Raw genomic sequence first — 12,970 nt, forward strand, 5'->3', positions numbered from 1 at the left:
CTCCTTTCGTTCTAATGTTTCTTTGTGGTCTTCCGAGTACCATATCTATTATGATTAACTATCTTTTATCATGTAGCATTGTTTCTTTTATATCATACTCTGCTCTTATAAAGTGATGTTTATATGTTAAACAATACATTTTTTTCTCTTATAGATCTACATTTTTTGTTACTGATATTGCCTATTTAATGTAGCAGGATCGTTTCTTATTTTAACTAATCTTTTTTTCATTATGTTTCTAATGAAAAAAGAAAAAGAAAAACAAATATTCTCTCGCAATTTGATACAACCTAGGAAGTTTTTCATATTTCAATCCAATAAGCCATGTTGTAACGACGTGCTAAAATTGCAATTTAATTTATTTTATTAAATTAGGGTGTTAAATTAAAGAAAATATTAAATTATTGTAATATAGGAAAATAGAAAATTATTTGGAAAGAATTTGGGTATAAGTGTTATTAATAAGTGAGGTGTAGGTGTTAATTTCTAGAATTTATGGGTCTAGGTGTAATTTCTGAAACTTGGTTGGGGATTACTTTAAAATTAATTGTGCACATATCTATTTTGAGAAGGCTTGCAGGCGAGATGGCATGCACGCGTAAGGGGGAATGGCTAGTTGCGGGTTCGAGCTGGGCAGGCGTGCACACGTTGGCATTGGCAGGGTTGGGTGTCATTTTGGGCAAGGCAATGGGTAGCCGTTGGCTGTCACACGGCTCAAGCTGAGCCACCCATTTTCTGCCTTTTTAAATTCCCAAATTCAACAAGTTTTGAGATTATTTCTAACAACAATAGAAAGGAAGGTGAGAAGAAGAAGAAAGGCGCACAGATGCTGTAAATGGGGGAGAAAATTCAAGGAAAATTGAAGAAAAATTCAGTTTAATCGTGGTTTAAATAATCAAGTAAGTGGGGAAAAATATATTAGAAATTCCTTATGGTTAAAATTTAATTTAGGGTGCGATTTTACTAATTTTCGTAAAATTATATTATTTTACAGCGTGTATTAATATAGTGGCATTTGGGCATAAAAACACTGAAATCTGCTATTTAAAGGCAAGCTCTTGCAAGTTTCCTTCGATTTGTGAATTCAATTTCCTTCCTTAATTCGATTCTATAACGACCCGTTAGTGGGTCTAGGTGTTTATTAATATTTTATTTTTGGGCATTGAAAATTTTGCCCCTATTAAATAAAATGTTGGGAAATATTTTTATGTGAAAAAATTTATGTAAGTAAATTATGTGGATAAATTATAAATGCTATTATCATATTTTGTGAAAATAGGTGGAATAAAGAAAATGAAGACAGGAAATGAAAAATGGTTGAAAAGTCCAACTTAACAGGCTAAATTGAATTTGGGCTAAGAGTTGAAAGATCTAATGAGATGGATTGTTGGAAGATTTAAAATAAACCCAACTCTAATAGATTGGGTTGCTGAAATTGGGTTAAGCTCAAGTGTGAATTTGGCATATTTAATTAAGTGAAAGTTGTAAAGCTAACCCATTGGGCCATTGATTTGGGCTTGGGCCCATGTGTTTAAAATGTGGCATTATAATTAAATGAAAATAAAAAATGTGGAAAATGACAAAAATAGGCATGCTTTATGAAAAAGGTGAGGGCAAAAAAGGCAATTTCATAATTGGTTTGATAAAGAAAGTGAGAAAGAAATAAGAAAATGTGAAATGTCCAAGATGTGTATCATTCAAATAATTGTGTGTGTTTTATGTGGAAGGGCAAAATGGTAAATTCCAAGAGGGCGGTTGGCAGCCCACTCCTCCCCATTTTCTTTTCCATGCTCTTTTGCCTCTTCTTCATTCATCTTCTTCTTCTCTTTTTGGTCTCCTTGACGGTTTATTCTTCTTCTTCTCCTTCTTTTATTCTTTTCTTTATCTTAAATTGAAGCTTATAAAGGAAGGATTTCCAAATTTTTGGGGGCAAGCTTCTTCTTCTTCCAAGCATCATCAAGGCAAGTTCCTCTTACACTTTTTTATATTATGCAAGTTTTCCCCTTCTTTCGGATGAAATGTCAAAATATGTCTTTGTTCTTCATATCCTTGGAGTTAAAACTATTTTTGTATTTGTGTGATTATCTTCATTTTTCCATTAAATCTTGTGGCTTGTCTAAATCTTTTTTTGGGTTTTTTTTGTTGGTCTCATTGGGGCTTGTTCACCCCATTTTTCGTTGAAGGAATGACATTTGTGGGGTAGGAAGTCAGTGGTGGTCGTTTTGGGGTGTTTTAGGTCCATTTCATGCTTTCTGTGTGTGTTGAGTTGACTAATCTTTGGTTTAGTCGACTCAACAGAGGTAATTTTCTCAATTTTTTGTGCTAGGCCCAGTCAACCAAGCCTTCCATTAGTCGACTAAGCCATTTCTTTCAAACTTGCACTTTGTACTCTTTAGACCGTAACTTTTTGTTCTGATATCAGAATTAAGATTCTTTTTTTTTTTTGTTGCAACCCTAACTCGACAAGATTCGATTTGGTATAGAATTTGAACCATTTGGACAACTATTGAGCATGTGGTGTTCCTTTGAAATGTATGCTTGATTCATAGCTTTCTTCTTTCTTAAATTTCGTTTAATCTTAAATTCTGGAAACAAATGCTTCCACCTTAACCTGGTTATCAATATTATCAAATAATTACACTTAGTTGATGTGATGGAACCTATTTAAATGTTGAATTATGTGAAATAGCCAAGAATCTTAGTGGGTAAAAATTGAGGGTGCGTGAATGTTACTTGTTATAACTTTGCTTGTGGCTGTGTTGCATTGCATTGTGTTAGTATATTGCCTCGCATTATGATGTTGGGTCATGAGTTGCATTCATTGGGGGGCCATGCTTTGTATATGTTGGGAACATGAGCATTGGCACGACACAGTTAGCCTATTGAGTGCTGACTTGTGTATCTTAAGCAAGCATATGTATTAGAGCATTCGTGCATGTGAATTCCTACGTGGGCGTAGCATAGCCTGATGCTTGGCTTATGGGGGCCTTGTCATCATGGTAATGCTACAAGAGCCATTGCATTCCTTATGTTATGCATTGCATGGTGGTGGAAATTGGCTTGTGATTGTGATGCGTAAGACTGGGGGTTTGAGTCCCACAACAGCTATATCTTATGATGCATAAGGATGGGAGTTTGAGTCCCATAGCAGTTGTATCTTGTGATGCGTAAAACTGGAGGGTTTAAGTCCCACAACAGCTTGTGATCTTGATGTGATTGTGAGTGCTTCAGCATGTGATGATGATGGAGATGGATATGATACTGACGGATGTGATATGAGAGCCTTGGGCTCATGTTATTGATTTGGTAGCCTGCCCTTGGCTGCTAGTAGGATTGTATACTCGTTCTTGGGGGCCAGTGTCTGCATTTTATGTGGGCTCCAAGGACCCTATGTGTGCATCTATGCAGTTATGTTATGGTTGGATATTGTGTTATATCAACACATGGCATGCATTGTGTTTCATTTATGTATATGAGATTGGCATGTGTTTCCATATACGACATGACATGCATGATATTCAGGGAAAGTCTGGACGTATCCATTTTTCGTTATTTTTATATACTTGTCGAGCCTTGTGGCTCACCTTGAAAATGTGTTTTGATAAAATGTACAAAATTATATTTTTTTGAGGATGTTGTTGTCAAGTGTAGAAGACATGAATCTAATTGATGTCTAGATGTCGGGTAATGATTTTTTCTCAGTTCTAAGTTATTCATGCCTTCATATATCGATCTATTAATGCTTCCCTTTTCTATATATTTGCTGAGCCTTGTAGCTCACTTTGTTTCTTTTGTCATTCCAGGAAAGGGGAAGATAGTTATTTGGGGCGGGTCCCGGTTAGATGTGCACATAGATGTCCCTGACCTCAAGATCCATGGGTATAGTTTTGAGGGCATGAGTAGAGTGTTTCATTTTGTATTTAAAGTCTTAGTTCCCTTTTATTTTGAAAATGTATGGATGGTAAACCCGAGATAATGATGTAAAGAATGTTGTAATATTTATTTTGGCTCCTATTGATAGTGAGCAAATATGGAAATGAGAAGAAATTTTTAGAAATTTTGAGTGATTTTTGTATTTGTATCCATTTTAAATGGACTTTCTCTCGGACTTCCTATGCTAGCGGATAAATTCGGGAGCAGGTCTTGATAGATTCGGTTCTAAGTATTGCTTGAGTTATGGGTTTCTTCAGCGTAATTTAAATTAAATTAAATAAGAGACTTTTGGGATTTTATTTGGTAAATGCTTATGGGGTATTATACCACCCATATTTCCTTAAGAATGATATCGAACCAATTTGGGACTAGCTTCCTAGGGGGTTGGTGAGATTTGGTTGTGGTTACAGATTCCCGCAGGTGTGTGTCGTGGTAGCGAGGTGCAGGAGCAGTAGACCGATGAGGTGATGTGTCGACCGTTTGGTGACACTAGAGTAAACCGTCTACCAGGCTGAGGACGACTGTTAACTGGTTGCCCTAGTCATGGATTGTCAACTGGTGCCTAGTCACTATCGACTGGCTCTGCCATTATGTGACATACCGCATGGCATCGTAGGGCAGGGGATTAGGCTTGCATCATTGGGGGATACATAAGATGTGAATGCTTGGACATGAACATTTTAAAATGATTAGGTGCACAAGCATTCCATTGGGTGTGTATTCCTATGTGGGCAAGGTGTGGTCTGATGCTGGCTTATGGGGGGCAATGTATCACGTTGATGCTTAGTACGCCATTACATTTATTATTTGTTGCATTGCATGGTTTCCATTATGACGTGGCATGGAATTGTTCCTCGATAGCTATGAGTGGAGCCAAGCTCCAGGTATCTATTGCATGGTTCTGTTATGATGTGGTATGGAGTTGTCCCTTAATAGATATAAGTGGAGCTGGGCTCCGGGTAGCTATGACTCGAGAATTCTGGCATCTGGATTATGTTGTGAGGGTCTCAGCCTTATGTGTCTTATGCTAGCCAGTTCATGGTTGTGGCAGGTTTGTATGCTGGGACTTGGGTGTTAGGTTGTGCATTTCTTATGTGGGCCCAAGAACCATTATGTGCATTGATATATATATATTTATGTTGAGTCTCGAATACTTAATGCATGGTTTGGTATAACATTTGATTTACTACATGGCATGGTGTGGGTGGTAATCAGTGTGAGAGTTCTACTCATAGCCTTATTATTATTCCCTTATTTTCTTGCTGAGTCTTATGACTCACCCTTGCTTTACATCATTCCAGGTAGAATAAAAGCAAATGCCAAAGGTGATGGCAATAGTATCTGAATGGTTGGGTACCTGGTTGTACAAGGGGGTCCCAACCGTCAGTCATGGGGATGTTTTTGTGATTTTGAGTACAAGAGATTACTAGTTGGGTTTTGAGTGTCATGGTTCTTATGCCCAGGTTTTGTTAAAGGGTGAGCATATGTTGCTACCCTATTACCTTTCTATTTGTGTGCATGTATATATCATGTTTCTGTTGTGCTTGTATTCCTTTTGCGTGTTGTTTCCCTAGGGATTTCTTTTTGGTGTCTTATCTCTTCCTTCTAAGACTTCTGTCTAGGGCTCACGACCTTCCGAGATCTCCAAGCAGGGGTCCCCATAATTTGGTATCAGAGCAAGGTTGGGATGAGTCGCCATGTACTCCTAGGATGTCAGGTAGAGTCAGGTTGTCTCTAGGTTGTCTGTCTTTGTGAGTATGGGGCTATGTACTAAGAGTTTTGGTTGTGTAGGAGATATGAACACTCGATGAGGATGAGGATGACCACCTCTTAGAGGTCATGGATGGACCATTCATATGCCTGAGATGCTAGGAGGTCCCATAGAGGCTCATCGGCAGGAGACGACCGATATACATGGTACTTTGGAGGGCAGTGGATGTATTGGTTGTCGCTTGATTAAGACAAGAGCATCATAATACTAATGGTGAGGCGTCGCACTCTAAAGCTTAGGAGGTGGAAGGCACTACTGGTACAGCTCTTCTGAAGAATTTTATGGCGTTGAGACCACCCAAGTTTCACGAAGGTGCAGATATTTCTAAGGTCAAGAATTGCCTGCTTTTTGTGGATAAGCACTTGAGGACGATGGGATGCACTGATGCGCAGAGGGTACAGCTGGGTACCTTCCTTTTGCGTGGTGACACTAAGAGTTGGTGGGAGATAGTTTGTCAACGATATGTTGATCGAGAGGTGACATGGGCTGAGTTTCAAAATGCCTTTCATGAGACCTATATTCTTGCATTGGAGCGTGAGAATAAGGTACACAAGTTTATTGAGCTGACATAAAGAGCTAGGACCGTGGCGCAATATGAGGTTGAGTTTACCTCCTTCTCGTGATATTCACCTGAGTTGGTGACACCTGAGGTTAGAAGGCTAGACAGGTTCCAGCGAGGTTTGAATGCAGACATTTGTTGTGCTTTGGCGGGGGCTCAGATTGAGGACTATGCTACAGTGGTGTGGCGAGCTCATGCTATTGGGCGAGATCTACATGACGTGAAGGCTAGATAGATGGTAATTACAAGGACCAATAGTAATGAGAAGAAGAGGAAAGGTGATGCCAGCTCTAACAAGGTTATGGGTGGACTTCTGAGGTGTAGATTGTGCGGGAGGAGACACCGAGGGCCATGCTAGCCTTGTCGATCTATCTTCTATTCATGTGGCCAGTCGAGCCATATGTGACGAGATTGTACGTGGACTTTAGAGGTAGCAGTTGGCTAAGAGATCATTTGTTTTCTATGTGGCCAGAAGGGGCACAAAGGCAGTGAGTGTATGTAGCTGCCATAGCCTAGTAGACAGAGGTCTAGAGAACAGGGGTAGAGACAGGCACAACGATTGATGGGGCCCAGAGTTTAAGGGATAGCTCCACCCCTATCACTACCGGTAGCATCGATTGCACAACGTTCTACGACTACTAACAAACCTCAAGTTACGGGACGTGTATTTGTGCTGACAGCGGCAGAGGCAAAAAGAGGCAACGACACGGTGCAAGGTATTCTTACTTTATATGATCATTGTGTGTGTGTTTTTAACATAGGGTCCACACATTCTTTCATAGCACCGTATCTTGTGCACACTGTTCCCATCTCTCGAAGTTTGCTATCATACTACTTGTCAGTCACAACACCAAGGGGAGCTATGTTGTGTGGGAGAGAGGTAATTAAAGATTGTGAGATTAGGGTGCATGATAGGGTGATGCCATGTGACCTGGTAGTACTAGCTATTCAGGACTTTGATCTCATTCTGGGCATGGACTGGTTGTCGCGACATTATGCTAAGGTAAACTGCAGCTGGAAAGTAATTTCTTTTGAATTCTCTTATCAGCTAACTATTATATATCGAGGTGTTAAACCGGTAGTGTCAACCCCGATAATCTCGATAATGAAGGCAAAGAGGTTGATACGACATGGATGTGAGGCATATATCGCTTTTGTAATGACTACTAGGGTAGGTAAAGAAAGGAAAATAGCCAAGATGCCAGTGGTTCAAGACTTCCTGGATGTATTCCTTGAGGAATTACTGGGTTTGCTCCCACATAGGGAGATAGATTTCATTATTGAATTATTTCCTGGTATACAACCAATCTCCAGGACTCCATATAGAATGGTTATAAACGAATTGAAGGTTCAGGTGCAGGACTTATTAGATAAAGGGATCATTTGACCGAGAACCTCGGCTTGGGGAGCACCAGTTCTATTTGTGCAGAAAAATGATAAGCCTTTGCGGTTATGCATTGATTATGGGTAGCAAAATCAAGTTATAGTGAAGAATAAGTATCCCTTGCTGTGAGTGGATGACTTGTTGGATTAGTTGCATGGGGCCTCCTAATTCTCCAAGATAGATCTGAGATCGGGATATCATCATGTATGAGTTAGGGACGAGGATATATAGAAGACTACCTTCCATACTCGGTATGGTCATTATGAATTTGTGGTCATGCCACTTGGATTGACTAATGCACCAACTGTGTTCATGGGTCTGATGAACCGAGTGTTCCAGAAGTATCTCAATCGCTTCATGATTGTCTTTATTGAGATCATCTTAATTTACTCACTAGGGCCAGAGGAACATGCAACACACCTAAGTTTGGTTCTGCAATGACTTAAAGAAAGGGAGTTGTAAGCCAAGTTCTCCAAGTGTAAATTTTGGCATGCACAAGTAGGATTTTCTTAGGCATGTGGTGATAGGAGAGGGCATTTCTGTGGATCCAGAAAAGATCGAGGTGATACTTGATTAGCTAAGACCTACCACAGTGATTGAGGTATGCAGTTTCCTTAGTTTGGCAGGTTATTATCGGTGATTTATTGAGGGATTTTCCCATTTGGCTTCGTCGATGACTAAGTTGACCTAGAAATGGGTGAATTTTGTGTGGAATAATGCTTGTGAGGCTTGCTTCTAGGAGTTGAAGCGATGATTGACTTCGACACCTATCTTAACTATTCCCCGGAGTGGTGAGAAGTTCATGGTATACAATGGTGCTTCCCAAGCAGGTTTGGGTTGTGTATTGATGCAAGAGGGTCATGTGATTACCTATGCATCCCAACAGTTAAGGAAACGTGAATTAAACTATCCCACTTATGACTTGGAGCTAGCAACTGTGGTATTCACATTGAAGATCTAGAGGCATTATCTTTATGGGGAGGAAGTGGAGTTGTATACAAATCATAAGAGCTTGGCCTATCTACTTTCCTAGAAAGATTTAAATATGAGGCAGTGACATCGGGTAGAATTGTTTAAAGATTATGATTGTAAGATTTATACTATCTAGGGAAGGCCAACGTAGTAGCCGATTCCTTGAGTCACTCCACAGCATTAGTTGCAGTGATGATGATTCATGAGTGGATGCTTCTGGAGTAGATGAGCGGCTTTGCTATTTTAGTGGCTCTAGCGGGCCCTGTGATATGTTGTGCCTCTATGAGTATTCGCTCAAATTTGTTGGGATAGATACAAAGATTGACAGCGGAGTAACGCTCAATTGGCACATATTTTTGCAGATATAGAGAGATTTGGACCTTTAGGGTATAGCCAGGAGAAGGACGGTTTGTTGTTGTATCGAGGATGAGTTTGTGTACCAGATGATAAGGAGATTAGACAAGTCATCTTGTCGGAAGCTCATCAAACCCGCTACACTATACACCCAGGTGAAACCAGGATGTATTGGAATCTGCGACAGCATTACTGGTGGGATGGTATGAAATTGTATAGTAGATTTTGTATCCCAGCAAGTAAAGGCTAAGCATCAGAGACCTACGGGGTTGTTGCAACCATTGCCTACTCTAGAGTGAAAATGAGATCATATTACTATGGATTTTGTCACAAGATTGCCACGTACCAATAAGGGTCACGATAATATTTGGGTAATTGTGGACAAGTTAACGAAGATGACGTATTTCTTACCAGTTAAAAAGACATTTCATATGCATCGCTTGGCTAAGTTGTACATCGAAGAAATTGTGAGACTACATGATGTACCAGTCAACATTACATTAGATCGAGACCCTAGATTCATGTCGCACTTTAGGGATGCGTTGCATAGTGCTTTGGGAACATGGTTACAGTTTAGTACAGCATTTCATCCTCAGACGGATGGACAGTCAGAGCAGACCATTTAGATGTTAGAGGATATGCTCCGAGCTTGTGTGTTGGATTTCTGTGGGAGTTGGGAAGATCATTTGTCGCTAGTAGAGTTTGCCTATAATAACAGTTATCATTCCAGTATCAAGATGGCATCCTATGAGGCATTGTATGGAAAACCTTGTAAATCTCATTTGTGTTGGACTAAGGTAGGAGATTGGATATTACTTGAACCAGAGATTGTGGAGTAGATGACAAAGAAGATATGATTCATTAGGAGTCAAATGAAAGTAGCCCAGGACCAATAGAAAAGCTATGTTGATAATCGACGGAGAGATTTGAAATTTGTCGTCAGGGATCACGTGTTTCTACGGGTGATGCTTTGTGAGGTGTGCGAAGATTTGGGTTTTCTAAGAAGTTAAGTCCTCGTTAATCATTATGTAGGACCGTTTGAGATTTTAGAGCAGGTTGGTTCTTTGGCTTACCGGTTAGCGCTACTGCCACACCTAGCTCATGTGCATAACGTGTTCCACGTATCTATGCTTCGAAAGTACTGATGAAACCCCCATCATATCGTTGATTATCATTCCCTTGAGGTTAAAGAAAATGCGTTCTACGAAAAGTTGCCTGAGCGTATCCTAGACTGAAAAAAAAAATTCTTGAGGAACCGGACCATTGCTTATGTGAAAGTTCAATGCCAATGCCATAGTCTTAAGGAGGTGACATGGGAGCTAGAGGAGGAGATGAGGTGTGTCTATCCTCGACTATTTGCATAATAAAGTATGAAATTGGAGGACCAAATTCTTCTAAGGTGGGAGAATTTGTAACGACCTGCTAAAATTTCAATTTAATTTATTTTATTAAATTAGGGTGTTAAATTAAAGGAAATATTAAATTATTGTAATCTAGGATAATGGGAAATTATTTGGAAAGAATTAGGGCATAAGTGTTATTAATAAGTGGGGTGTAGGTGTTAATTTTTGGAAATTATGTGGTCTAGGTGTAATTTTTGAAACTTGGTAGGGGATTACTTTAAAATTAATTATGTGCATTTCTATGTTGGGAAGGCTTGTAGGTGAGATGGCACGCATGTGTAAGGGGGAATGGCTAGTCGAGGGTTTGAGCTAGGCAGGTGTACGCGCATTGGGGGAAAAATGGCTAGAATTTTCCAACCACACCTTACCCAAAATGACGTCATTTTGGGCAAGACAGTAGACAGCCGCTAGTTGCCACGCGGCTCACGCTAAGCCACCCATTTTCTACTTTTTTAAACTCCTGAATTCGACGAGTTTTGGGGTTATTTTGAATAGCAACAGAGACGAAGGTTAGGAGAATAATAAAGGCCCAAAGAGGCTGTAAATAGGGGAGAAAAATCAAGGAAAATTGAAGAAAAACTCGGTTTAATCGTGGTTTAAATAATCAAGAAAGTAGGAAAAAATATATTAGAAGTTCTTTAGGGTTAGAATTTAATTTAGGGTATGTAATAAAAAGAATGAATAATATAACATAGACAACAATATATATGTGTTTATTGTTATTCATGAAGTGCATCTAACAATAATAAATTGAAATATTGTTCCAATACCTTTCAATAAAGTACATCCATCGATAATGAACCGGTCCACCTAATTCAACTTCACATGGTAGATGAATTGGTAAATGTACCATAATCACAAAAAAAATCATAGAAGATATGTCATCTCAAGCTTATATAATATTAAAATGATATCCATTTGTAACCTTTTCAACATAGCTCTATCCAAAGTTTTTAAACACAGATCCTTAAGAAAGAACTCAACTCTGACAATATAGTATATAAATCCTTTTTTAAATAACCAAGTGTTGTAGCTGTAAGTAACTTCTACAAGAATACATGATAATCATGACTTTTCATACTCGATATTTTGTCATCATTAACATTTACGCACTAAGCTAGATTTGATGCATACCTATCTAGTAATTTAATTGAATTTAACCATTGACAAAACTTTTTCTTTTCTGTCAATAACAAAGTGTAACATGCAAACAGCATCAGGAACTTGTCACTATCTCGTTGCAACTACAACTCTTTTCTTATACCCATTGCTTCCAAATCCATATGAGTCTTAAAATTGTCCTTAGTCTTTCCATTAGTATTTATCAATGTTCTCAAAATATTTTCACATATATTTTTTTCTATGTGCATTACATCCAAATTATGTTGTAATTTCAATGTTTTCCAATAAGGCAATTCAAAAAATATACTTTTCTTTGTCCAATTGAGCTCTTGTTCTGCACCTTTACATTTTCCTGTATTAGTGTGACAATCCAGGATTTTCCTCAATTTTTAATTACAACCAGTTATTAACTCAAATACATGGGCTGGGCTTCTGCCCCAAATAATACAACAATAGAAGCCAAATAAATATGAAACACACCACTCAGGGGCTTAATCATACATAGCAACATCACAACTAGACAAATCGGACAAACCACAATATCCAAGCCCCTAATCACATCTCGCACTTCACGGATCTTTTAGTCGGGATTGCCCTGTACACATAGCTATCTACGACTGACACTCCAATCAGACTAGCCACGGCATCAACTTCCACACCTGGAATGATGGTAAAAACAAGATGAGCCATAAGGTTCAGCAAGCATAACAAAAGAATATAGGGGTAAGGCTAGGCATAGACCATCCACACTGGACTACATCCCACCAAACACAGGTAAGACTGAATAAAACAGAAAATAGCTATATTCGACATATGCCTTGCTAAACAAAAACAAACTAGAGATAAACCTTACCTGACATACGCTCGCTACATAACCATAGTAATGCTAGGAGTACATCCCTCACCTATAATACACTCGCACAAAGTGTAATGCTGCATATGAAAATGCCATGCCATACCGTGCAACAAAATATCCTGTGCTCAACATAAATATAACAATACACATAAGAAATGCAAATCCTAGCACCCAAGTCCCAGCATACAAACCTGCCACAGCCAAGAATTGGCTGGCATAAAGCCCATGAGCCCGAGGCTCCCATATCACGATCCACACGAGCCCGAGGCTCCCATCAGAATCATATACCGGAGTCCTTGAGTCATAGCTATCTAGAGCCCAGCTTCCACTCATAAGTATCGAGGGTCAACTCCATACCATAGTCCACAATCACATACCATATCAAACGGTAACCATGCAATGTAATAGATAATAAATGCAATGGCTCTTGCAACATTAACGTGATGGCAAAACCCCCATAAGCCAAACATCAGGCCATGCTACGCCCATATAGGAACCCATACAGGCAAAATGTTCTAAATGCACGTGCTCACTTATGGTACCCAAGTCGGCACTCAACAGGCCAACCGGGTTATGCCAATTTGCACACTTCCCCATACATACAAAGCATGACCTC

The sequence above is a fragment of the Diospyros lotus genome, chromosome 5, assembly GCF_014633365.1.
Source record: "Diospyros lotus cultivar Yz01 chromosome 5, ASM1463336v1, whole genome shotgun sequence".
Classification (NCBI taxonomy): domain Eukaryota; kingdom Viridiplantae; phylum Streptophyta; class Magnoliopsida; order Ericales; family Ebenaceae; genus Diospyros; species Diospyros lotus.